This window comes from Bos grunniens, chromosome 11 (genome assembly GCF_055505025.1).
Source record: "Bos grunniens cultivar Pamir isolate PY7600 chromosome 11, Bosgru_T2T1.0, whole genome shotgun sequence".
Lineage (NCBI taxonomy): Eukaryota > Metazoa > Chordata > Mammalia > Artiodactyla > Bovidae > Bos > Bos grunniens.
In genome coordinates, this window is record NC_141175.1 from 70,677,932 (window position 1) to 70,705,730 (window position 27,799).

General features: G+C 42.3%; 2 long non-coding RNA genes across 3 annotated transcripts; one reads left to right on the top strand and one right to left on the bottom strand.

Annotated features, from left to right (window-relative positions):
• LOC147363307 (uncharacterized) lies at positions 1-27,302 on the top strand. 2 transcript variants are annotated; one of them, XR_015136919.1, is made up of 4 exons: positions 1-1,856; positions 2,165-2,250; positions 2,770-2,849; positions 24,824-27,302. It is a non-coding gene; the product is annotated as an uncharacterized LOC147363307 (long non-coding RNA). The 2 variants fall into 2 exon arrangements; XR_015136918.1 differs by lacking the exon at positions 24,824-27,302 and adding an exon at positions 3,545-4,432.
• Positions 4,178-12,770, bottom strand: LOC147363308 (uncharacterized). Its single transcript, XR_015136923.1, has 2 exons — positions 7,688-12,770; positions 4,178-4,315 (listed from the first exon to the last, which is right to left on the bottom strand). It is a non-coding gene; the product is annotated as an uncharacterized LOC147363308 (long non-coding RNA).
• Positions 27,303-27,799: the final 497 nt, after the last annotated feature.

A 27,799-nucleotide genomic window follows, 5' to 3' on the forward strand; every position in this document is an offset into this window, starting at 1 on the left:
TTCCAAGGAGTAAGTATCTTTTAATTTCATGGCTGCAATCACCATATGGACTCTTGCTGCTGCTAAGTTGCTTCAGTCCTGTCTGACTCTCTGCAACCCCATAGGCGGCAGCCCACCAGACTCCCCCATCCCTGGGATTCTCCAGGCAAGAACACTGGAGTGGGTTGCCATTTCCTTCTCCAATGCATGAAAGTGAAAAGTGAAAGTGAAGTCGCTCAGTTGTGTCCGACTCTTCATGACCCCATGGACTGCAGTCTACCAGTCTCCTCTGCCCATGGGATTTTCCAGGCAAGAGTACTGGTTGCCATTACCTTCTCTGATATGGACTCTTGGTGGCCCTTAAATCACCAGAGGCCTCTAGTTTCAGAGAGAATCACAACAAAGCAGTGTGATACCAGCAGTCCCCAGCTCCAACAGAGGACTGCTAGTCACAGTAACACATTTCTTAAGCTTCTCCTTTCCCTCTAAAAGCCCCTAGCAAGTACGCTAGGGCCTGAGAAGCAAGAGGCTGGCGGTGTCAGAACCAAGTCTTATCCCCCACACCCAACACACAGAGACACACACACACAGAAGTACACACTCCAAGCCTATCCTGGGGAAGGAGAGAAGAGCTTTGAATCCCTTATGAGATGAGTTTGGAGAGGTTTTAATATCTAAAAGTGATCTGAGAGATATCAGATCTGCCTACAATGACACTAAGGGATGGAGAGAATGATTGGACAGGACATGGTTGAAAGCAGTAATAAAAGGAGATATCAAGACTTTTTCTTACGTATCCTTCAGTTTGAGGGTTTTCAAATAAACTGGTTACCTAAAATGTTTATTTAGGGCATAGTTTCTGTAAATTTTAAGTGTAGAAATAAAATAACACCATGGAGGGAAAAAGATATAGGCAAGAAATTTCACCTTTTTCTAGCTTTCTCCTCTGAGGATGTTTCGTCTGTCCCTGAAAAGGACACCTTGGCAGCCCAGGGTCTCTGAACACTGGGCAGGGAGGCATGAACCCGGGGCCCTGGCTGCAGCAGTGGCTCAGCTGCAGGCTCTGTGAAGCCCCTGCCTCTATGGTCTCGGTTTCCTCTGCATCAGTGGCATCCCAGGTGCTCCCAGGGTCCCCTCGACTTGCTCGTCAGTGACCCATAACCTGATCTTTGTAGGGACCAGAGCATGTGAAACACATCAAAGGTAGGTTCAATACAACTCCAGTAATTTTCCCACATAAAACACTGGTTATGTAAGTAAGGAGAGTCCTTCACTCTAGAGTTTGTGTTTCTCCAGAGGTCAGATTAAATCTCTCTTACGTTCCAAAGTGGAGAATGGACATCGATGATGTAGCAAGAGCCTGGTGTGGTGGCTGTGGGATGGGCAACCTGGGAGCCCTGAAGTCTCCACCCATCAACCAATGGATCCTGGGAGCTGGCAGCAGGCTTCTTCACCACAGCTGTTTCGCCATCTCAGTATTAAAGGATGCGAGGAAATACACTGAAGCTCCTGTTGAAGGAGATGCTTATGGCTTCTTTATTTGCTCCTTAGAAAGTTTTTTAAAAGCTAATTATTAGAAGAAAAATAATAAAAAAACATTTTAAATTAATTATTCAATATTTTCCATGTATGATAAGATACAGATAAAACTAGAACAGCACTCATTTACCTATACTCAGGTTTTTAAATGAACATTTGGCCACATTTGCTTCCAATTTAAAAACAAGAAAAGGCAGGCAGGGAGGCAGGAAGGCAGGTAGAAAGAAGGGAGGGAGCCAGGAAGGGAAGGAAGAAGGGAAGGAAGCAAGGAAAACATCTAGTTGCAGTTGAAATGCCTTCCCAATCTCACGTGAGAAGATAAGTACCACTCCTCAAAGGTAGTAACTTTCTTATTGTTCATGCACGGTTTTTCCTGCTCACATTTTTATATTCTTTCTACATATTTGTTTATCAGTATATATACTGTTTGTGTTTTAATATTTTCCATAAAGGGTATCCTACTGAAAACGATTTTTTGTAACTTGTACTTTTCATTCAGTGTTACTTTTTAGATTAATCTGTGTTGAAATAGGTAAGTGTTATTATTCATTGTAACTGGCCAAACTATTTCATGTATGGTGATGAAACCACAGTTATCTCTTCCACTCTTGGAGGATGGTAACCTTCCAACCTATTCACATTACAGCGAATGCTGCAGTGGACACCCCTGTGTTGTATTTCCTTCAGTATCTGAGCAGCATATACCTGAAAGGGAAACTGACTTCTTGAAGGGTATGCGCGTCTTCTACATTACTATTTAGCAGATATTAAAAACTGCTTTTCTGAGTTATCGTGCAGGTTTATACCCCAACAAGTAATAGAGCAGAGTTCTCGTTCCTCAGCATCCCTGCCAACTTTTGGTATTACCAAACATTTGGATTTTAGTAATTTTGCTAAGTGTGAAATGGTATCGATCTCATTTGTGATTATCGTTGGCATTCCCTGATCACTGTCAAAGTTGAAGATCTTTTCATATGTTTATTAGTTTATCAAGGCTACTCTTTAAGTAGCTGTTTATAGCCTTTGCTCGCTTTTCCATTGGGTTGTGGCTATTTTCTTACTGATTTGTATTTTGAGCTATGAATGCTCTCTTTGTTGAAAATATGAGTTGCAAATATATTGTTTATTCCGCTTCCTGCTGGTGAATGTGGTTGTCCTTCTTGTTGGAGTGGTAACAACTGAGACTTGGGTTCAGATATGGGGATGGAGAGAGAGTTAGCTCTTACTTGGCTTTGATTTTTGGTTGTTCAGATGTATGCCAAAGCACTCATCACTGGCTCCAGCCCAGCTCACTACAAGTACTGCAGGGAGACTCGGGGCCCAAGCTGCTGGTAAAGAGTTATCTGTTTTTGTTTTCATCTCCGTGTACCTCATAGGAAAGGTAGTATTGTTTAGGAGAGCTTGGGATCCCAGTATCTGTGTTTCATGGCTCCCTGCATTAAAATCACCTGACGAAGTTCTAAAAATAATATTTTGGCCTTACCATAAAACCATTTAATCAGAATTTCTGAGGCTAGATTCCAGGAATCAATGTTTTAAAACTTTCCAGGTGATTCTAATGTGCAACCAGGGTGCCGAACCATTGCCTTAGACAGATACCATCTTCACCAGGTCCCATGAGTATTTCTAACACTTTGAAGTCAAGACACCTGCCCTCGTTAAGACTTATTAATTAGCTTTGGGGATAGGTTGAGTTATTTATGCAGATATGAAATAACTATTAACACATGTGTTTTTAAATGCCCAAGAGACTGATTTTTATGTGATCCAACAAAGCTTCCAGATCTCATGCAGTGTCAAGGTCAATAAGCTAGAGGGTCCTGTATTCCCACTGCCCACCCCCTCCATTATTTGATCTTTGTTTGGTCTCCTTGAAAGACAAAGATGCTCAGTCTGTAGCATTTTTGCAGCTGGAAGGGTGGTCCCTGGAGCCTGAACACTTCATTTTATTCTGAGGTTTGTAGTCATGACCCTGCAGGATTTACTGTGTTTTTGTGTCCTAATTACTCCCTTCTCTATTTTCCAGTGAGTCCATCAACTCAAAATCATTTCCACTGTGTTTTGCTGTGTTTTGGTTCCATGGAGGATCCTTTGGCTCTGACTACCTTAGATCCCATTCTCCAGGGCACCTATGAGCTCCCCTCAGCTGCAGAGCCTTCTTGAAGGTTAGGCCAGAGGCCTCCTGCACACATCACAGGGGAACGGATGTTCTTGGGTGATGCTGGGTCTCCATGGACAAACTGTTGCCACATTTGCCTCTCAGTCCACTCCATCCCTCTCTCTAGGGCAAGGGACATGGTTTCCTCTTTGCATTGGTAGACTGTTCAAATGCAGTCCCAGGGCTCCTTGGGGTACATGGGCTTGAGATAACTGGACTGTTTCTAAAAAGACGTGTGACTAAACCCTTGAAAGGAAATGTCCGCCGATGGGAACGACTAGGCTCTCCCTCCATACTGTTTGACACTGCCAAGTTGATTACAGGAGGCCCGCAGGGTCACTTTCCCCACCAGCCACCTCCCAGGTCTGCTGACTTAGGGTCTATTCCTCCCTCAACAGCATTAATTTAAAAATTCTACTCAGCCACACTATTTAGCCTCTTCCCATGCTAGGGGCTTTTCCTTAATCTCGTTTCCCACTTCATTTGTTCATTTTTTTCTTAAAAAAAAAAATGTTACTCTTTACCTCATGCTAATTATTTGCTTTGAGACTTGAGTTTCCTTTAAAATTTTTTCTCGATACTTCCTTCAGAAGGCTTATCCCACTCTGTAACCATTGGTGTTGCCTCAGAAGGATGGATCTGGAGGGGATAACAAGATTTTCACTTTTTATTAATAAAACCTTACTTTTTTAATATGGGCACATATTACTTCAGCAATTAAAATTATTTAAAAAATAAATTCAGTCATGAATAAAACTTAAAGTGCATCCTTTGGAATGTATGCAAACCCGTAATATATACGTTTTATGATAAACGTATATGTACATATATAAATACATGCATATAAATATGTTCATGCTTATAAAGCACTTAGGACACCACTGAGCACCTAGTAAAAACAAATGTGTGCCACCGTTTAAGGAAGCAAAGTGAAAGTGAAGTTGCTCAGTCGTGTCTGACTCTTTGTGACACCATGGACTATAGCCCACCAGGCTCCTCCATCCATGGAATTTTCCAGGCAAGAGTACTGGAGTGGGTTGCCATTTCCTTCTTCAGGGGATCTTCCTGACCCAGGGATTGAACCCAGGTTGAACCCGGGTCTCCTGCACTGTAGACAGCCACTTTTACTGTCTGAGCCACCAGGAAGGCCCAAGGAAACAAACAGTTTGCCCAAATCTGTATGTGAAAGGAAATTTTGAGATAGGGGTGAAAATACAGTGCTTAGCCCAGTATGAAGCCTGTCATACTGCTGACGTATACATTCTGATGTTTTCTTTGTTCTCATTTGAGAAACTGGAATGAGTTAAAGTCAAGGAGCATGCTGAGGTTTAACTCATAACATAGTTCCAAAGTGACACAAGGCATGATTTAAAGCCAGACAGCCTCCCCAGGTTTTTAGTTCTTAGTGGAAGTTGTCATTCTTTGATTGATGACACAGGACTAGGGGTTCTGAACACCCATTGTGACTGACCCAGGGCTGAATGCAGCCAGGCAGATGGTTTGCTATGTTCTCCATACTTTTTCTGGTCCCAGTTTAAACCCTTGAAGTTCAGTAGCTATGAGGTTGATCTAGGATGAATCCATCATCCACTGCTCTGGCCCCGAATCATCTGGGCTATTTCCAGGCCAGAGCAGAACATCCTGAACTTTGAGAGTGGCAGTGGGCTTTGGGCCTTGACCAGAGCTTTGGTCACGTACAGAACTGGAGTTGGGCTCTAAGCTAAGATTCATTGGAGGTGGGAGGCAAAGTCACCCTGGAGCAGTCACAGGTGGGTTGGTCTGAATCAGACAGATTTCTGCTCAGACTACTGCCCAGCAGGGAGGTCAGGCTGGACCTGCTCTGACCCCAGCTTGGTGAGTTCAGCAGACTCTGAGTCAGCTGTTGTTTTGGCCCAGTTGAACTGGTATCAGTGTGGCTCTTCTAAGTTAGTTTTCCTTGAAGGCAACCAAAAATAGGATAAAATTGCATTTGCAGTATATTTTTTGCAAATAGATTTTTCTGTTCTTTTACTAATACTCTTAGCTGCATTTCTTTTTTATTATAAAAATTTTCTGAATATTAAATAAACAAAAAACTGTATTAAGTGGTTACTTTGGAAATGGGGCTCTTCCAAATTAACAACAACAAAAAAGTGTAACTTGCCTTTTTTGGAATGAGAGATTCTTCAGGGACTTGTGAAAAAGTACAGGGTCTTCTTTCGTGTTCATAGGCACTAATTCAAAGAATTCAAATGTTCATGGATCAATAATGCTACAACTATTATAACTTCTGAGAGAATTCACCCTGCTGGGGTTTCTTTAAGGGAGAATATTTTTATGAGGCTTTACTTCGATGGGTGAGAATTAAGTGTGGATTCATGATTGCTTAGGGAGGGGTAGTTTGGGAACTTTCCTGATGACTGCATTCAGAGTGAGAAGCCAAGTCCAGCCCCTGGGGCCACAGAGTCATGTCCTTCCGGCTGTTCTAACTGTGGAGGGAAGTCCAGGAGCACCTCCCGTCCCTTGACAACTGGTAGGGTGGGGACCAGTCAGAAATACAAAGCGAAAGTACCAGAAGCTCCTGCCATCCATGTCCCCGGCTTAAATTCTTACTTGGCTTGTTCAGTTTCTTTTAGCCCCATGGGTTCCCTTTGAGGATCTGGCTTTTCTAAAGGGATAGAGGTTTATTTATAATGACTTTAGGACAAAATCAGTCATGCTGGAAGTGAATTGTATGTAGGTTTAATATATAAGATATTTAAGTATGTCAGTTTCATTCTCATTTCATGTAAGTTCTCCTAAGACATATCCTGGCCAAAATATTGATTGTAATATTTCCACATGGCCTGAGTACTTCTATTTTTTATTAAGAACAGATGTGCTCCTGGTTGGAGTGTGAGTCCCCTTATAAGCTGTGTATACTTGATAGCATAGCAGAAATTCAACAAATATCTGTTAAATGAATAAAGAATAAAGGATAGATTCCACTGTGTTTTGAAGCATTTATCAAGTGCTTGTGTGTCCGTGTATCAAGTGTCTTGATCAGACACAAACAGCTACCCCTAAATCTGGCCAGTCTCAACCTCATGCATGGTATGTCATCCAAACAGGAGAACACCATTCTCCTGGCTCCTATTCTAATGAGTTATTCTTGAGCATGACTTTAGGGTGTATTTCCATATTATACAATGGAGTTATCATATCTATATCAGGGTTTCTCATCCTGGGCACTATTGGCATTTTGAACCAGATAATTCTATGTAGAGGGGACTTTCCTATCCACTTTGGGATGTTAGCAACCTCCCTGGCCTCTATCCACCAGCTGCTGGCAGGACCCACCTCCCTAGTTATGACATCCAAAAGTGTTGCTAGGTTGCCAGATTTCCTCTGGGGAAAAATCAACCTGTTAGAAACCATGGATCCGTATAAAAGAGTAATATATGGTTGTACCACCTTAAGCAATATTAAAATCACAGGAAAAACCCCAATAACCCTTTGTTGTTGTTCAGTAAAGGTATTCTGTAATATTCTGCTGCAAGAAACACACTCAGTGGACTTTTCTCTGAGAAGCAAGGCTTCTGTTTAGGGAAACAAAAAAGTGTTAGGACAGAGATGTGTAGTTATGAAACTTACCCCCAAAAAAGCATATTTGACTTCTTTTGAAACAAGTAGAAAAACGAAGACCCAAAAAGTTATGAATGCTTCACATTAATAAAATTAGTAATTAATAATAGTTGAGTAATGAATATGAGAAGGTAAGAATAGAAAACAGATATCTCTGTCTTTCTGCTCCAATCTCCCTTTCTCTTCCTAGAGCCCACCACTTTCAACATTTTTCATTTCAAGGAAGAAAATAAAAGTTTACAGTAAGGAAAGTTTAAGCTTTACTTAGGGAGAATTGGAAAAGACAAAAGTGTGAACTCAAGGTGGCAAACAGGGTGCCGACTTGCAGTTAATGCCAGTTCCAAACAAATCAGAAGAAGGCCTGGGCTTTGCTTTCATGAAGAGAGTTTGAGACTATTTCTTACTTACCTCCCCTCCCTAGGAAGGCAGAATCTTCTTTTCCTCATGGTATACTGGCTACATATTTTGGAGATTGAGCTGTTTTTAGTTTAAATCTGATTGAATTTTCTCTCCTGGAGGGAGCTTACTGTGACGGGTTTTTTTGGCCAACAGCTCTGTCCCGCCTTTGTTGAGGCTGACCTGTTGTGGTGATGCCAGGGACTCATTTACAGCCTTTTCCCTCGGAACACAGGGCGCCCACTCTTCACTGCACTATCCCGTTGTTCTGGAGAGAACAGTCCGGCCTTTGTCCTGCTGCTGAGGTCCCTGAATGGATTCGGGTTTCTGGTGAAGTGGGGGCCCGTTGTTACAGTTGTTACTGTCCTCTCCTTCAGAGGTGCGTGCGGATTTCAGCTGCTTTGCTTACTGAGTCGGCTCTTGAGAAAAGTCCTCAATGTGTTTGATGTCCTGAAGCTCTTGTGGCTCTTTATCTGAAAATGTAGACATTCTGAAGAATTTCTTAGCCTTTTCTTAAGCAGGCTTTTTATCCACTGAATGACTCTCTTTATGTATCCCAGCCACTAACACCCTAAAGTTCAGAGGCATACAAGTAAAAAGAGACATTTGTATGAGGAACAAAATATTTCAGGACAACAGAATTTTTCATTATTTGTGACCTTTCATGATATTTCCCCTCTTACTGTATTTCCATTTGTTTCTTAACTCATGTAGCTGCAGGCATTAATTAAGCAACAGCTGTATACACAATACTTCATTGGGCACAGTGTGGGATTCAGGGGTCCCTGGGAGGAAGGGAATCATAGTGGCCAAGATTTCGAATTTGGGGATCTGAACACGTGCTGGGATTTAGAAAAGGCAGAGGAACCAGAGATCAAATTGCCGAATCATCAAAAAAGCAAGAGAGTTCCAGAAAAACATCTCCTGCTTTATTGACTTTGCCAAAGCCTTTGACTGTGTGGATCATGACAAACTGTGGAAAATTCTTGAAGAGATGGGAATACCAGACCACCTGACCTGCCTCCTTAGAAATCTGTATGCAGGTCAAGTAGCAACAGCTAGAACTGGACATGGAACAACAGACTGGTTCCAAATTGGGAAAGGAGTACGTCAAGGCTGTATATTGTTACCCTGCTTATTTAACTTACATGCAGAGTACATCATGAGAAATGCTGGACTGGATAAAGCACAAGCAGAAATCAAGATTGCCAGGAAAAATATCAATAACCTCAAGTATGCAGATGACACCAGTCTTATGTCAGAAAGTAAAGAAGAACTAAAGAGCCTCTTGATGAAAGTGAAAGAGGAGAGTGAAAAAGTTGGCTTAAAACTCAACATTCAGAAAACTCAGATCATGGCATCCAGTCCCATCACTTCATGGTAAATATATGGGGAAACAATGGAAACAGTGAGAGACTTTATTTTTGGGGGCTCCAAAATCACTGCAGATGGTGGCTGTAGCCATGTAATTAAAAGACTCTTGCTCCTTGAAAGAAAAGTTATGACCAACCTAGACAGCATATTAAAAAGCAGAGACATTAGTTTGCCAACAAAGGTCCGTCTAGTCAAGGCTATGGTTTTTCCAGTAGTTATGTATGGATGTGACAATTGGACTATAAAGAATGCTGAATGCCGAAGAATTGATGCTTTTGAACTGTGGTGTTGGAGAAGACTCTTGCGAGTCCCTTGGACTGCAAGGAGATCCAACCAGTCCATCCTAAAGGAAATCAGTCCTGAATATTCAATGGAAGGACTGATGCTGAAGCTGAAACTCCAGTACTTCAGCCAGCTGATGCAAAGAACTGACTCACTTGAAGAGACCCTGATGCTGGGAAAGAATGAAGGCAGGAGGAGAAGGGGAAGACAGAGGATGAGATGATTGGATGGCATCACCAACTCAATGGACATGAGTTTGAGTAAGCTCTAGTAGTTGGTGATGGACAGGGAGGCCTGGCGTGCTGCAGTCCATGGGGTCACAAAGATTTGGACACAACTGAGTGACTGAACTGAGCTAAACACATGTCAGCTTTGCCTCTTCTGGGCTATGTAATCTTGAGCAAGTCCTTTAACCTCTCTTAGCCTGAGTCCACATCTGAAATATCAGAATACTAACAAAATCTACTTTATTGAGTTATTGTGAGAATTAATTGAGATACGCTGGCAAAGCACATACTGCCACGCGTGAGCATCTTTTCATTGCTCATTTGATACTAATCTTGAAAAGAAAGCAACTTGTGGGCCAGAATAGAAGAAAGACATTTATGCACAGAATTATATCATGTGGTAAAGAACAATACATTCTAGGAGAAGTAGAAAGGAGGGTATATCAGCAGAATAAATAACACTAGCTACTATAATGTATAAGCCTCAGGCCTGTGGTTTTGCATGGTAGGGATGGCTTTCCTCCAGGGGACTGGGTGGTCCTTGCTTCTTCCATCTTGTGGTCTTCTAGAGCTTTCGAATGATTCACTTCAAGGTACATAGGAAAAAAGACAAGGAAAGTAGAAAGGTGGGAAGGGAAAAGGAGGGTGTGTGCATGTGAGATACTGCTTGGGATGTTTTGTGGCTAGGTATGTCTCTATTGACGTGTGATAAATTGTTCCAAGTTAAGTAGCTTAAAACAGCACATTATCTCTTTGGTCAGAAATTCTGGAGCAGCTTAGCTGTGTGGCTCTAGCTTTGGGACTCTCACATGTCAAGATTTGGCTGGGTTGCAGTCATCTGAAGACTTGAATGAGGTTGGAAGAGCCTCTTCCAAGACAGCTCACTCACATGGCTGTTGGCAGATGGTCTCAGTTCCTTGCCATGTGGACCTTTCCATTAGGCTGTTTGAGAGGTCTTACAACATGGCAGCCGGCTTTCCCCAGAGCCAGGGATCTGAGAGAGAACAAGGAAGAAGTTCTTATGCCTTATGATCTAGTTTTGGCAGTCCCATCCTGCCATTTTTGCTATATTTTTCACTAGAAGAGAATCACTAAGTCCAACCCACACTCAAGGGGAGAGGAATTAAGCTCCAGTTTTTCAAAGGAGTATTGAAGAATTTGTGTACCAAATATATAAAGAGCACAGAGCTCCTGAAACCCTTGGAATTTGCTAAGTGATAAGAGCAAAGTGAAAGGAATGTCTTTTATTTATAAGAAGCCCCTTTCAACCGCACCTGAGCTTATTTTAATTTTTAATGTGGTGTGGTTTTTTTTGAAAGCCTCTGAGGATGAGGGGCTGGTTGCCAGGGGAACCAACTTTCAGCCTCATTCCTTTCAATCTCCAGTCAAGGGAGAAGGGCTAAAGGTTGTGTTAATCACCAATCGTGGCTATAGGATGAAGCCTCCATAAAAGTCCCTAAATTATGGGGTTCAGAGAGCTTCCTGATTGGTGAGCACATCCATGTGCTAGGAGGGTGGTACAGCCCAACTTCACGGGGACAGACACTCTGATGCTTGGGACCCTTCCAGTCCTTGCCCTATGTATCTCTTGATCTGGCTGTTGATCTATTTTGTTTATAATATTATAAACTGGTAAATGTAAGTAAGTATTTCTCTGAGTTCTATGAGTCATTCTAGCAAATTATCAAACCTGAGGAGGGGGTCATGAGAACCCCAGTTGATAGCCAGTCAGTCAGAAGTGCAGGTGATAACTGGGACATGCAGTTGGTGTCTGAATGAGGGGGGAGTTTGTGGGACTGAATGCTAACTCCAGGTGGACGGGGTCAGAACTCGTCAAACTGCAGGATGCCCAGCTCTTTTGGGATAAAACCCACACATCTGGTCACTGCTGCTGCTGCTAAGTCGCTTCAGTCGTGTCCGACTCTGTGTGACCCCACAGACGGCAGCCCACAAGGCTCCCCCGTCCCTGGGATTCTCCAGGCAAGAACACTGGAGTGGGTTGCCATTTCCTTCTCCAGTGCAGGAAAGTGAAAAGTGAAAGTGAAGTCGCTGAGTCTTGTCCGACTCTTAGCGACCCCATGGACTGCGGCCCACCAGGCTCCTCCATCCATGGGATTTTCCAGGCAAGAGTGCTGGAGTGGGGTGCCATGAAAGCAAGTTTTCTTTAACAGCTTCTAATACCTTCTTTGCTCCTCAATACCTTTGTGTCCTTGGGCAATTTAGTCTGTTTCAGCTTCAGTTTCTCCATCTGTATAATAGGAACAATAATATCTCTTTGAATAGGTATTAGGAGGATTTGAGAAAACATGCATAAAATATTTAGGGCAGTAAATGGTAGCTCCAGTGGTCAATGGAGCCTTTTTACGGTGAAGGAAGAAACAGGCTGAGAGAGTTTTTAACAACTTGTTCCAAATCACATAGTAAATTAGGAACTGGATTAGAAACCCACATTAGAACCTCGCATGAACAAAGGCATAAAGGTCAGAAATATCACCTGGGCCTGGACCAGAGGTGGCAGAGGAAGGTTTGGGCAGAGTGGGGCAGGGCAGCACCAGCCCTTGAAAGCAGGAGACCAGCTTGAGATGGTGGAGAAAGAAACAGCAACGCACTCTAGTATTCTCTGCTGGAGAATCCCATGGACAGAGGAGCTTGGCAGGCTACAGTCCATGGGATCGCAGGAGTCTGACACGACTTAGCAACTAAACCACGCACCACCACCAGCCTGAGATGGAAGCTACTCAGTTCTCAGGCAGGGTGGTGGTTTATGCAGACTTACTCTGAGGTTGGGTTGCAAATAGATGAATGATATAATTAATACAATAGATTTTGAATCAGGGCTAGGAATACAGTCATTCAGCCACCATACTCAGTGGAGAAAGATCTACTAAACAGCAACCAGAGTCTTTTCATCATTCTCAATCTGTAGTCAGGGAAACAAGGAGACTAAAAAAGACATTACCAAAGAAACACTGTTTTGAAAATATCCATAAAGGAAAGAGGGGAACTAGCTACGTATTCTGTGCCCACGTTCCCATGGCAGCACATGTCTGAATAGGACATTACACCCCAAAGCATGGGCATAATTGTGTGTGTGTGTTTGTGTGTGTGTCAAGGCAGGTATGGACAACCCACACCCAGCTCACATGAGTTGCAGTTGGGAGAAGGGGTGATAAGCATGTGGTCCCCTGTAGTATTCCTTGTGGGTGAGGAATCCCCAGGAGCTTTTATTTTTCTTCTAAGACCCCCAAATGTATACTCAAACCCAAACTTCTTTTCTGAGCTCCAGACCTAAATCCGACCTGCTTAGCAGACATTTTTATTTTCTTTGAATGTCACACAAACATCTCAAATTTCACATCCAAATCCAAAATCATGATTAAGAGCCTTTTTCTTATTAAACTGATTTATTTTTATTTTTTATTGAAGTATGGTTGATTTACAATGTTGTGTTAATTACTGCTATACAGCGAAGTGATTCAATTATGTATATATCATTCTTTTTAATGTTCTTCCCCATTATGGTTTATGCTAGGATACTGAATATAGTTCTCTCTGCTATACAGTAGGACCATGTTGTTTATCCATTTGAGACATAAAAGCTTACATCTGCTAACCCCATCCTCCCACTCCATCCTCCCCAAACCCCCTCCTTGGCAACCACCAGTCTGTTCTCTTAAGTCCATGATTCTGTTTCTGTTTCATAAATAGGTTCATTTGTATTGTATTTTAAAATCCATATATAAGTGATATCATATGGAATTTGTTATTTTTCTTTCTAACTTCACTTAGCATGATAATCTCTAGTTGCATCCATATTGCTGATGATTGGCATAATATTTCATCCTTTTATATGGCTGAGTTTAAACTGATTTTTAATCTAGTCTTCAGTATCTTATTAAATGACACCACATCCATTCAGGTATTCAGTCCAAATACCTGAACATCATTTATGTTCTTCCTTTTACTTCACCAAGTCCTATGTTCTCATACCCCAGATATAAGTGGCCATCTTCTAATAATCTAATCTCAGAAGTGACATACCATCGCTTCTGCTGTGTTCAGTTCATTAGAAGTGAGTCAGGAAGCCCAGACCACATGCAGGGAAGGGGGATTCCACGTTTGGGGGCCATTTCAGAGGCTGCCCACAGCACTCCACCACTGTTGGAGCAGGTTCTAACCCTAGTGTGCTCCTCCAAGCCCCACCAGGATCTTCCTTCCCCTCATCCATGAGGCCTGCTGGAAGTAGGGTGAATACTTCTTTTGGAGTCCAGTGGTTGGCAAAGGCCTAACAATGCTCTGCTGAACTGAGTTGAATTGTCCTCTCTAAGCCCTGGTCAGAGTGTATAAACTGTGCTGATTGTTGGGACTAAACTGAGGAGCTTCTTGAGCTTGTATCTCTTATGGCAAATGAGCTGTGGAGTAGCATCTCAGAAGTCATTTGGGGTGAGTATAGGCAACAGCTGGAACCTGGGGTCTTGCCTGTGAACAGATGGAAGGTGTTTTGGGTGGGGGTCAACTGTGTGTTGTCATGGAAGGAACTGAGGACATGGAGTCAGCTGAACTCTGGAATCACAGTACTCACTCACTGAGGGACATTTGGCAGTTTGTCTTACCAATACATGAGCGTCTGAGATTCATCACTGAAAGAAACGTAAGATCTACCTTTACTGTTGTGAGAATCAAAGGAAGCATCTGGCATGTGGAGGCCACACATTTATTTTCCTTCCCTCCCTTCTCTTCTCAATCAGAGAGTCTCAACCTTTAGAGTCTCAACAAGCTGCCTGGGAGATTGCCAGCCTTACTTCACCCCCAAGAATCTGATCCAGTAGCCTGCAAATGGGACCGGGAAACCAGCATATTTAGATAGGGCCCTGGTGATCGATGAGGTGACCCAACAGCCACACCTTGAAAAACATTTTTCTGGAGGACACTGGAACTAGAGAAAAAAATAGAAGTCAAAGGATGAGGTCTCAGATGAATAGCAGGGGTCTTTTTCTGGCTACTTTATTATCTGGGTGGATGAGGAGAAGTTGTTAGGAGCAGCCAGGCTACTTTCCAGGGATGTCGGTCACAGTGACCTGAGGCCAGAAACCATGTTTATAGTAGAAGCCTGGTTTTTAAGCTCAGTCAATGCAGTCTCCTTGTGTAAGGCCATAGGAGGAAACTGAGGGCCCCGAAAGTTGTGCGTTACCCAAGTCCAGAGGTGTTCATTTGTGGCTTAATGTGTTCACTTATTCATTCATAAAATGAATGGCCTATTACATTGAAGCTTATATAAAAGTACAGTACAGGTTCTCTGCCCTCAAAAACAGATGTTATAATATAACAATTTGAATCTCTATAAAGGATAACAGTATAGAATGGAGGAAAATATAAACCGGGCAGTAGAAGGAACAAATTATGTAGTTGCAGGAATATGGGAGTATGAGTGCTTGTGTGCTTAGTCGACTCTCTTCTTTGCGACCCATTGGACTGTAGCCTGCCTTGGCTTGTCCCTATATCCATGGGACTTTTCAGGCAAGAATACTGGAGTGGGTTGCGTTTCCTTCTCCAGAGGATTATACCAACCCAGGGATCAAACCTGAGTCTCTTGTGTCTTCTGTGTTGCAGGCAGATTCTTTACCCCCAGAGCCATCAGGGAAGTCCCAAAACACAGAAGCTGTGGGTCCAAAAAAGATTTACTAGAACCCTTGGCAGTCAGCATGAGACTTGAAAAGGGGATTTGATTTGAGTAGATAGTGAGAGGAGGGCATTCCAGCTTTCCACTTTCAGTGAATACCTCTTTCTTGTGTATTGTTTTGTGAGTTATTGCATATCCTTTGGTCTGTTTTTATATGTGTTACTACACGTTGTTATTCAAACTTTACTGGTAATTGTAATATGTTCTCTTTTGGGAAAAAGCTAGGCGCTGCTGTTTTTTTTCTAGACAGTATTTTTTGGAAATTTCACCTGCATGTTTTCCGAAGTTAGAGTGAATTTCTAATGTTCTAAAAAAAATTTATTAGCATGTATAAAGCTTCTGACATGACCAATTAATTAAGGAAGAATTAAAATTGCAGTATATAGTTTTCCTCTTCAAAAACTTTTTAAACTGCTTCCAGGCCTGCTTAGGTGCCGGCCCAGCACACTGGATAAACTTGTATAGCCCCAGAGCATGTGAGGTGAGATTTTCCTCAAGAACGAGTCACACTGGCTATCCGGTCTTGGTGACCCAGAGGAATATTATCACCACAAAGCCAGGAGAGTTTTATCTCTAGAACTTTCTGCCACACAATGACAACCCTAATTGACGGGATTAAACTACAGACCGTTGCCAGGCACCAGAATGATAAAGTCAGAGTGTCTCCCAGCCTGATTTTCAAATCAGGTATAAAGAAAGAGAGAGCCAAATTCAGCCTGTCTGCGTCCTGATGCCGCCCGACTCTGCAGGTCTCTGAAGAGCTTTGGTCAGTTACATGGGGCTTCATCAAGATGTTGTTAAAGAGAAAAAGGACTGACGTGTTTATCTCCTGGTATGTGTCAGTTGTTCTACAAATGTTAGTCCTTAAACCATACACCTGCTCTGTGTTTAAGTATACTCTTCCCTTCTTTACCTCTTCTTCCAACGATCCCATGGGCAGTACATATTCTTAAATTAAGAGTTAAAGGTTAATTGCACATTGACACAGAGCAGTCATTGATCTATATGACTCCAAGGTCCATGCCTTTCTTCATCTACTACACCATTCAGCCCTAACACCAAGCCCAAGATGGCACACATCAGTGTACAGATATAAACAGACATATAGATTGTCCAGAAATATTGGGAGATACGCACTTCCATTGAGGAAGTAATGACTGTGAGTTTTCCAGGAGAAAGAATACCCATAAAACCTTGCAATGCAGTGGTCTTAGGAGTGAGCTGGAGCTGTCTTGTATTGGCTTGCTAGACTTGTTGTTTCAGTTTTCAGGAATTTAGTGAGCAAGTTGTTAAACACAGCCATTATTAGAAATATATAACCATTAAGTAGATCTTATTTTAAAATGTCATTGTTACAACTCAGTGCTTCCTAATATTTTATTATATTCACTGTTACCTCTGTTCTTGAGGTAGAAATACTGTATAATGGTATCCTGCTGTGTACACTTCTTCCCAACTGATATGCAGTGATATTTGTTGATAGCTTAAAGTTGGCTATGGGAGTTATACCACACTATGGAAATCAGTAGATATTGAGTTGGCCAAAAAGTTTGTTGGGGTTCGTAACAGGTTATGGAAAACTTGAACAAACTTTTTGGCCAACCCAGTATTATAAACCAGGGCATAGTTTCTCCAGAAGCCAGTTGTTATACATTCACCAACCACGGGGCAGTAGCCATACAGGTGTTGTTATGAAATAAAAGATCCATAAGGACTAATGAATATCATCTGCTGGCCACTCAATAGAGACCTGGTTGGGAAGTCAGAAGAACAGAAAGTCTGGAAAGTTGGTGAGCTGAGTAGTAAAGACTCCTTATATCAGAAGAGCACTTGGTCTTTCACACAACTGCAGCACAAAGATGCTTGTGTGAGCTTGATGGTGGCCCTGAAAGGGAGAGCCTGTGCCCTCAAGGAAAAGCAAGCCTCATTTCTTGTGCTTACAGTAACAAAAGCCCTGGAGTGTGTTTAATATTCTGCTTCCTGGGCCTCAGTGCTAATGGACAAGAAGGGGCAGCCCTGGCTGGTGAGGTGTGTGGACACATACTCACAGCAGGTTGTAGAGCATGGTTTCTGGCTGGCTTTCTTTAGCTCACTGTGTTTGGCTCCTGATGCTGAGCACTGCCAGCCCATTGCCCCAAAGTATGTGCATTGGTTTATTCTGGGTAACTGTCACCAAAGGTCAGATTTAAACCTCCATGGAAATAAGGTATTTGGAAGTGAGTAAGTCAGAATAATTGGGAAGGGGTTCAGAAACAAAACTCATGGTCTCAAATGTAAAGTCATCCCTGTACTCTAGTGCCAAGAGAAGGGACCATAAAGTAAACTTGAAATTTTAGGGTAAATATGGTCTTGGTTGTGGTGGTGGTTTAGTCGCTAAGTCATGTCTGACTCTTGCGATCCCAAGGACTGTAGCCTGCCAGGTTCCTCTGTCCATGGGATTCTCCAGGCGAGGATACTGGAGTGGGTTGCCATTTCCTTCACCAGAGGATCTTCCCTACCCAGGAATTGAATCCTGGTTTCCTGCACTGCAGGCAGATTGTTTACCAACTGAGCTATGAGGGAAGCCCCAAATATGGTCTTCAGATCAGATCAGATCAGATCAGTCGCTCAGTCGTGTCCGACTCTTTGCGACCCCATGAATCGCAGCACGCCAGGCCTCCCTGTCCATCACCAACTCCCGGAGTTCACTCAGACTCACGTCCATCGAGTCAGTGATGCCATCCAGCCATCTCATCCTCTGTCGTCCCCTTCTCCTCTTGCCCCCAATCCCTCCCAGCATCTTAGGGATCCTCAAACTTAGTAGGTAGATCCCCATGACAGGAACGTAGGTAAGATTTCTGTGGATATTATTTCTCTTCAATTACTTTTGTAAAAAAAAGATTACATAGTGACTCACATCACTATAAAAATTTTGAACAATATTTGAGATTATAAAGCTGAAAGGGAGTTGCCTCTTTATCCTAGCTTTCCTGGAATAATCACAATATGTATCCCTCCAGAACTTTATCTACACACACACACACACACACACACACACACCCCCTGCTATCTACCTACATAATTTGAAAAATTTTAGGTAAAAAATAGGATCATACTGTCTCCATAAATATTGGATAGTTTGGTGACTTGTTTAGTTCACAGTATATCTTAGAGGATCGAACCCATGCTTTCGGTGTGCATTAGAGAATTCAGTCATGTCAGTGTACCATAATATATTTAAAGAGTTCTTTATTGAAGAACATTGAAGTGTTCTTCAATGATATACAGTTAAAATAATATAGTCGATAAGCATCCTTATAAATATGTTCTTGTTTATAGTATAGTTATTTCTGTAGGATAGCTTCCAAGAAATAAAATTGTAGGGTAAAACTTTATGTGCATCTACACTTTTTATTTTGTCAAATAGCCCTTCAAGAGAGTTGTACCTGTTACATTCCCACAACCTTATAGTGAAATATCTACCCACCCCCCCTTATCCTCACCAATATTTTATATAAACAGTTTTAAATTTTGGCCCAACTCAGGTGAAAACTTGTGTGTTATTCTTATTTTACAATTCTTTGACAAAATATTTGTCCTTTGAATTTCCTGTTCATGCCCTTTGGCTTTTTTGTATTTATTTGAATATGAAATATTCATTTTTGAATTTTATTTTACTGATTTGTATGAGTTCTTTATATAGAACTTTTAATATCTATGTATTAAGGAATATATTAATATTTTGTTATATGCTACAAATATTTTCTCTCTGCCATTTATCTTTTATCTTTAGTAGAGCTATATTTTTGGCCATATTAGCATTTAACATTTTTTTGTAGAAAAATCTCATCTGTTCCTTCTGGGTTTGGGGGCCTTGTTTTGGATTTTTTTTTTAACGGCTGATAAGGGGAAGCCTTAAAGTCTCACTAAATGAATGTCATAAAGTAATAGCCAGGATTTACTTAATACTTCACTAGATAAACCTTAAAAAAATGTTTTCCAAGTAAGATTAAGAAATGTTTTTCACAGCTCAGGGAAGAAAATGCTGAGTAGAAAGCTGCACTGAGCCTTCTGTGCATGGGAGTGGAGCGAGGGAGGCAAACAGGACCCAGAAAGGTGTCTTGGTGTACGCATTTCATCTCTGGAGCCAATATTTAGCACTGGCGTATTCTGTCTTTCTTTGGCACATTAAAAGAAGAGAAAGAGAATGAGAAGTCTGTCAAGTGCTCTGCATTTGAAAAGTGACCACTCTTTCAAGGCCAGGCCCATCCCAGTTTTCTCTTTCTGACACACAGTTGAGGATAATGTATGACATCCTTCTAAAGGGACCAAATTGGGAACTGGTTGATGTTTCAGTCCAGTCCAGTTGCTCAGTCATGTCTGACTCATTGCTTGCCCATGAACTGCAGCACACCAGGCTTCCCTGTCCATCACCAACTCCCAGAGCTTGCTCAAACTCATGTCCATTGAGTCAGTGATGCCATCCAGCCATCTCATCCTCTGTTGTCCCCTTCTCCTCCTGCCCAATCTTTCCCAGCATCAGGGTCTTTTCCAATGAGTTAGTTCTTCACATCAGGTGGCCAAAGTATTGGAACTTCAGTATCAGTCCTTCCAGTGAATATTCAGGACTGATCTCCTTTAGGATTGACTGATTTGTTCTCCTTGCCGTCCAAAGGACTCTCAAGAGTATTCTCCAACACCACAGTTCAAAAATGTCAATTGTTTGGCACTCAGCTTTCTTTATGGTCCAACTCTTACATCCATATGTGATTACTGGGAAAACAATAGCCTTGACTAGATGGACCTTTGTTGGCAAAATAATGTCTCTGCTTTTTAATATGCTGTCTAGGTTGGTCATAACTTTTCTTCCAAGGAGCAAGTGTCTTTTAATTTCATGGCTACAGTCACCATCTGCAGTGATTTTGGAGACCCAAAAAAATAAAGTCTCTCTCTGTTTCCATTGTTTCCCCATCTATTTACCATGAAGTGATGGGACTGGATGCCATGATCTGAGTTTTCTGAATGTTGAGTTTTAAGCCAGCTTTTTCACTCTCCTCTTTCACTTTCATCAAGAGGCTCTTTAGTTCTTCTTCACTTTCTGCCATAAGGGTGGTGTCATCTGCATATCTGAGATTATTGATATTACCCCCAGCAGTCTTGGTGTTCCAGCTTGTGCTTTATCCAGTCCAGCATTTCTCATGATGTACTCTGCATAGAAGTTAAATAAGTAGGGTGACAATATACAGCCTTGACGTATTCCTTTCCCTATTTGGAACCAGCCTATTGTTCCATGTCCAGTTCTAGCTGTTGCTACTTGACCTGCATACAGGTTTCTCAGGAGGCAGGTCAGGTGGTCTGGTATTCCCATCTCTTGAAGAATTTTCCACAGTTTGTCATGATCCACACAGTCAAAGGCTTTGGCAAAGTCAGTAAAGCAGAAGTAGATGTTTTTCTGGAATTCTTTTGCTTTTTCTATGATCCAGTGGATGTTGGCAATTGATCTCTAGTTCCCCTACCTTTTCTAAACCCAGCTTGAAATTCGTAAGTTCTTGGTTCGTGTATTGTTGAAACCTGGCTTGGAGAATTTTGAGCATTACTTTGCTAGCATGTGAGATAAGTGCAGTTGTGCGGTAGTTTGAACATTCTTTGGCATTGCCTTTCTTTGGGATTGGAATGAAAACTAACCTTTTCCAGTCCTGTGGTCACTGCTGAGTTTTCTAAATTTGCTGGCATATTGAGTGCAGCACTTTCCCAGCGTCATCTTTTAAGATTGGAAATAGCTCAACTGGAATTCCATCATTTCCACTAGCTTTGTTTACAATGATCCTTCCTAAGGCCCAGTTGACCTTGCAATCCAAGATGTCTGATTCTAGGTAAGTGATCACACCACTGTGGTTATCTGGGTCATGAAGATCTGTTTTGTATAGTTCTTCTCTTCTCAATATCTTCTGCTTCTGGTTGGTATTTAAATTCTTTAAATGGAAATAAACAATGTTGTTATTTTGAAAGGAATTAGTCTCTGAGAAACATAGGGCATATATATTGGTTCTCCTAGCATTATTTTGCCTTTACTTAAAATATTAAAATCCTTATGCTCCTTTTTCCCTGGGATAGTTTTTCTTTTTACTTGAAATCATGACCAAATGAGAATGTACCAGCAGTTATTAAATATCATTTCTCAAGTGGATAACTCAAATCTAATTACTCAAAATGCCTTCTATTAAACAGGGCTCCCAGTAGATGGGTATATAATTGCTGGAAATATCTCGTAATAGAATGAGAAAGAAGAAAAGACATTCATTTTCAACATTTTAGGATTGTATCCATAAGAATTATAGTGTAGAGCAAGAAATGCTTAGTTTAGACAAGACTATAAAACCAGTTACAATAGAGGATAAGAAAAAGAAAAGAACATTGCAGGAGGCATGTTGTATAGTAAAATACAAGTTAAGATAATTGGAGAGGAAGCGAGAAACACTATATTTCTGATGCCAGGTGTCTGTATGCCATTGCCTAAGCATTGAGCAGTAAAGAAAGTGAACTTGCTGTCTTGCACCCAGAATGAAGTAGGACCTCATGGGTATTCCTGAGACTTGATGTGGAAACTCAGTGACAGGAATGGAAGGACAAGCATTGCCCAAGAGAAACAGACTATTAGGAAGATAAAATAGGAATAGAAATTTAAAAATCGAGGACAGCACCGTGCTGATGAATGTCTGAGTACAGACAAGGGGAGGGAGGGTTGGTCAGAAGCAGCCCAGAGGTTGGCAGCACCCACCCAACTTATTGGGCAGCTTCAACTGTTTGATTATTTTGCTAAGTCTCCTTAGTCCATAGACATATGTGTAGGTCACAGATGCCATACTAAGGAGTTCTGTCTTCATTTGGTGAAGAGCTGCCTAAATTTCTGAGGAGAAGGTGGCCTGTTGGAGTGCTGTATTTAAGAAGACAGAGTGGAGATGATTCTTTGAATTAGGGCAGCAGCAGTGGAAGTCCTAGAAGCACTGATAGAGCACCTATTTTATGCCAGGCAGGCTACACAGTAGGCCCTGCAGATGCAGAGTATAGAGACAGACACCAAGTATGAGCTACAAAGTGACACCCAAACTGGAAAACAATGGGATGTACAGGAAGGAACAGTTCGTTCTGCTGGGAGTTGAAGGGGGAGCCTCAGAGAGGGTGATAGCCGAGCTAGGTCTAGGAGGAATCAGAAACATGTTACAGACGTGGGGGAGGTGAGAGGGCGTGGGCAGTCCAGGCCGAGGGAAGTGTGAATAAAGGCACAGAAGCTTGAACATTCCTGGCATATTCTGGAAAGAGCGAGTAGCTCCAGGTCTGAGTGCAGGGCTCTGGGCTGGGGGATGGTTGGATGGGGAAAGGCTACCTGGCTGTGAAGATCCTGTAAGTTCTTCTGGCAGCAATGGGGAGCTTGTAGAGGGTTTTTAGCAAGGCCGAGACTGATCAGAATCTGCAAAGACCAAACCTGGCCATAGTGCAGAGTATGTGCAGGGTGTGAGAAGCTAAAGACAGGCAGATCAGTTAGGAGACCGTTGTCTTTAGATGAGTGAGCGGTAGATCCTGAGCTAGGAAAGGAAGAGGCAATGGAAATAGAAGACAGGAAACAGATGAAATAGAACTTGGTGACTAACTGGAGGTGGAACATGAAAGTTTCTGACCTACTGGGTAGCCGATTTTGCCGTTCATCTAAAGGCAGAAATAAGGGACGGGGAGCATAGGAGGCAGGGACGAGTCTGAGTTGGGACATGGTGGGTGTTCCAGTTATCTGTGGCAGTACGGTGAAGGAATCCAAACACGGTGACACAGGATAACGATCACTTTAATGTATAGTTATACGTGGCTCATCTGCTCCTGATCTGCGGCCTCCGCTGGAGACTGGGGATGACTCAGATGATTGGGACAGGAAGAGCTGGAAGGGCAGGAGCCACTTCCAAGATGAGCTTTCTCCTGCTGTTTCTGGCACCTTAGTGGAGGAGACTAGAAGGCTGGCCTCAGCCCAGGCTGGTACAGTGCCTGCATGTGCCCTTCACATGGCAGCCTCGGGGAAGTGACTTCTCACCTGGTGGCTCACTGTGTCAGTAGACAGTGGGCTTTAATGACCTAGCCTTGGAAGTTTGATGTCATCACTTCTATCTTGGTCTGTTGCTCTAAGCAGTCACATGCCCACTTAAATTCAAGGCGAGGGGCCACAGTCACCTCTCAGTAGGGAGAGTGTCAAAAAGTTGCAGGCTGTGTTTTGAAACTAGCTCAATAAATTTGAGAGAAAAAACAAAAGGACAAATGTGAGACACTGATGGACTCTACAGATCTCAGCAGCTGGTGGAATATTAGGTTAAGGAGGAAGGAAGCCTTAAAGCTGAATATGCACGTCAAAATTTCCCACATTATAACATCATTGCTAAAATCAGAGGGCAGATTGGAATCAGACTACCCAGGTTTGAATACCAGCTCCATTGCATGTTAGCCATGTGATCAGAGACAAGCTAATATCCTTGTGCCCCATTTTCCTTATGTTATCCCATTTTAATGGGTGTAATAATAGTAACCTACTTCAAAGGGTTGGTGAGGATTCCAGTAAGACCTGTGAAGTTCATGGACCAGTATCAGGCACATAGTACCAATGCATGTTAGCAGTTACTGTTTATGAAGCATTCCACATGCATCATCTCACTTATTCCTTACCAGGACCGTCTGATGTATCTGTTCACATTATCATTGTTTAACAGCTGAAGGTGGGAGAGGTTAGGTGACATTTGCAAGGTCACACAGCTGGCAAGTGACTGAGCGGTAACTCGGAAACCTGCTTTCCTGCTTGACTGGAGTTGGCTGTTCCCAGGCAGCCAGCACAACTGCTCCCCAGGCAGAAGCCTCAGGCCCACTCCTGCGCCCACCCACACTGTGGGATTCGCTTCCTGGCAAAGCCACTGTGTTTCTGGCATTGATGTTGTCCTCCTGGGAGAGGCCATCGTGGCTGCCTAGGCCCTCACCCACCGCCGGCATGTCTGATATTTACTAGAGGCGAGACGCGGACAACTGTGACAGCAGGTGTGACTCCTGCTGCTTGAAGACTGCTTAAAGTCTCCAGACTGTTGCATTTGCTCTGGAGTCAGAGTGGGGTGGGGTCAAGCCAGTGGGAACTGGTAACTGGACGCTTCAGTGTGCCTCTGCTCCCTCTGAACCCAGCACCAGAGCAGATGCCGGGCCCAGATGTTCCTGTCGCCTTTCTGGGCACAGATGGCTGTGGAGGTTGGGGGCTCCTAAATAAGATGGGCCTGCCTTTCCCTGAAAAACCCAATACAAGCCAGCACCCTGGGGAAGGCTGGCAGCCTCCAGCGGCGGTCTCAGCTGGGTGGTCCCTCTCATGCTTTGGAGTCTCTGGCCTAGCTCAGGCCTTTTCTTAATCTCAACTTGCCCCATCTTCCTTATTTGGGGGGCTCAAAATCAAACAAGGAAATACTGAGGACAGTGGTGGGTTTTTTCTTCCTGCTTGAGCAGCCTAAAACATCTATGAGAAAATGAATCTTAGCCCATCAGAGACCCTGAAACTGTGGGGAAAGGAATAACAATGTCCCCTGCTTCCTGTTAAAGGTCGCCCTCCAGGCCCTGAGGAATTTTTCCTGAATTACAAAGGAGGAGCAGATCAAATGCCTGTCATAACACTCTTCAGAAAATAAGGAGCAACCAGAAGTTTCCATTCATCTAAGGAATCTTTGAAAATCCTGCCTTGGGTGGAGTGACATTTGGTAACAATAAAAACAGTCCCCTTGGCAGAGGCCCAGGGCACAGCCGGAGCTGACCAGTGGCCTGTTCCTCCAAGGGTGGGGCCTCACCTCTTCATGCTTCCAGGAAGTTCCCAAGAACGTCAGGAACCCTGTCTGGTCTTGCTGGGTCCCAGCCCGCCCTCCACCCAGGCTTCCTGTCCACCCCCATCACAAGAGAAGGCACCTTTAAACCAGCGCTTTCCTCTTCTAAAGGCCAGCGAGGCTTCACCTCTCCTCAGTGTAAGCAGACTGGAAGGAATCACCAGGCAGAGCACCTCACAGATTCATATTTTCAACAAGTTATTTGGGTTCCAGCCCACTTCAGATCCTGAGGGGTGGAATCCTAGATGGCAAAACCAAAAAATTACCATGTCAGCTGTGTGGCAACTGGTCTGAGTGAATACACTTGCTACTCTTCTCTTTATGGTTTTTTTTTTTTTTTTAAACAAAGCTCTGAAATAACAACTAATATTTCAAAACAAAGTATGTGCTTTTAAATGAATATGCAAAGTAATTTTTATAATTAACATCTCGTGATTCCTACAACGTTTTTGTGGAGGTAATAGGAGATTTTATGTCCTTTTCCTCCTTCTCTCTGAAAAATGTAATTTTGCTGTCTTTTTATAGCTGGCAGCACTGAAATATAAGACTGAAGTAGCATAGAATTACCAGGTGTTTTTGTACTGTTGAATTTACTGGTAGTGATGTTAGAAGCAAAATGAATAAAGGAACTTCCCACTTGACCATCCAGCAGTGGGACACCCTCCTTGCCATCACTGAATTCTTTTGTCTAGCAACTTCGGCATGATTGATGTGATGAGAAATGTCAGCATGACACTGATGTAAAACACTCTGTGGCCTAGGAAGGAATGTATTTCATACACACACACATATATATATGAAAATATGCATTCAGAAGTATTCTTTTTCTCCTTAAAACAATGCTCCCCTGTAACCATGGAATTGTTCCTAGTTATTTAAACAATTTTTATTTGCCCGTTAAAATGTTCATAAAATCATGACTTCAAAGTTGTGATAATGAACCTCACATCTGTCTGTCACTTCACAAATTTTAAAGCACTTTCCAATCAATTTTTAGTGGAGGTGCTGGAATTCCAGTTGAGCTATTTCAAATCTAAAAGATGATGCTATTAGAGTGCTGCACTCAATATGCAGGCAAGTTTGGAAAACTCAGCAGTGGCCACAGGACCTATGAGAGTGGAGAAATATCAATAACCTTAGATATGCAGATGACACCACCCTTATGGCAGAAAGTGAAGAAGAACTAAAGAGCCTCTTGATGAAAGTGAAAGAGGAGAGTGAAAAAGCTGGCTTAAAATTCAACATTCAGAAAACTAAGTTCATGGCATTTGTTCCCATCACTTCATGGCAAATTAGATGGGGAAACAGTGGAAACAATGGCAGACTTTATTTTTTTGGGTCTCCAAAGTCACTGCAGATGGTGACTGCAGCCATGAAATTAAAAGACACTTACTCCTTGGAAGAAAAGCTATGACCAACCTAGACAGCATATTAAAAAGCAGAGACATTACTTTGTCAACAAAGATCCATCTAGTCAAGGATGTATGGATGTGAGAGTTGGACTATAAAGAAAGCTGAGTGCCAAAGAATTGATGCTTTTGAACTGTGGTGTTGGAGAAGACTCTTGAGAGTCCCCTGGACAGAAGGAGATCCAACCAGTCCATCCTAAAGGAGATCAGTCCTGAGTGTCCATTGGAAGGATTGATGCTGAAGCTAAAGCTCCAATACTTTGGCCATCTGATGCAAAGAACCGACTCATTTGAAATGACCCTGATGTTGAGAAAGATTGAAGGTGGGAGGAGAAGGGGACAACAGAGAATGAGATAGTTGGGTGGCATCACTGACTCAGTGGACATGAGTTTGAGTAAACTCCGGGAGTTGGTGACGGACAGGGAGGCCTGATGTGCTGCAGTCCATGGGATCACAAAGAGTCGGACATGACTGAGCAACTAAACTAAACTGAAGGGGTATGAACTGTTTTTTTCATTATGCTTTTGATTTGCACTAATTATTCAAGATGTTAAGAATCCTTTCAAGTGTTTACCGGTCATGTATATAGCTTTCTTGGAGAAATGCATATTTAGATCCTTTGCTCATTTTTTAAATGGGCTGTTTTTAATTGTTGAGTTTGCAAGTTGTTTTGGATAAAAGTCTCTCAAATGATTTGCAACTATTTTCTACAGTGAGTTGACTTTTTACTTTCTTGATGGTGTTCTCTGAAGCACAAAAGTTTTAAAGTTTTATTAAATCTGACTTGTCTTTTTTTTCTTTTGTTCCTTGTGTTTTCGTGTCGTCTGTAAGAAACCATTGACTAATCCAAGATGATAAAGATTTATACCTATGTTTTATTTTTAAGAGTTTTATAGTTTTCACTGTTAAATTTAGGTCAGTGATACATTTTGAGTTGATTTTTGTTAGATGTAAAAAAAAAAGGGGGTTCACTTTTATCCTTTTGTATGTGGTTATTCAATTATATCAATAACCTCAGATATGCATTTGACACCACACTTATGACAGAAAGCGAAGAAGAACTAAAGAGCCTCTTGATGAAAGTAAAAGAGGAGAGTGACAAAATTGGCTTAAAACTCAACATTCAGAAAACTAAGATCATGGGATCCGGTCCCATCAATTCATGGCAAATAGATGGGGAAACAGTGGAAATAGTGACAGACTTTATTTTGGGGGGCTCCAAAATCACTGCAGACGTTGACTGCAGCCATGAAATTAAAAGTCACTTGCTCCTTGAAAGAAAAGTTATGAC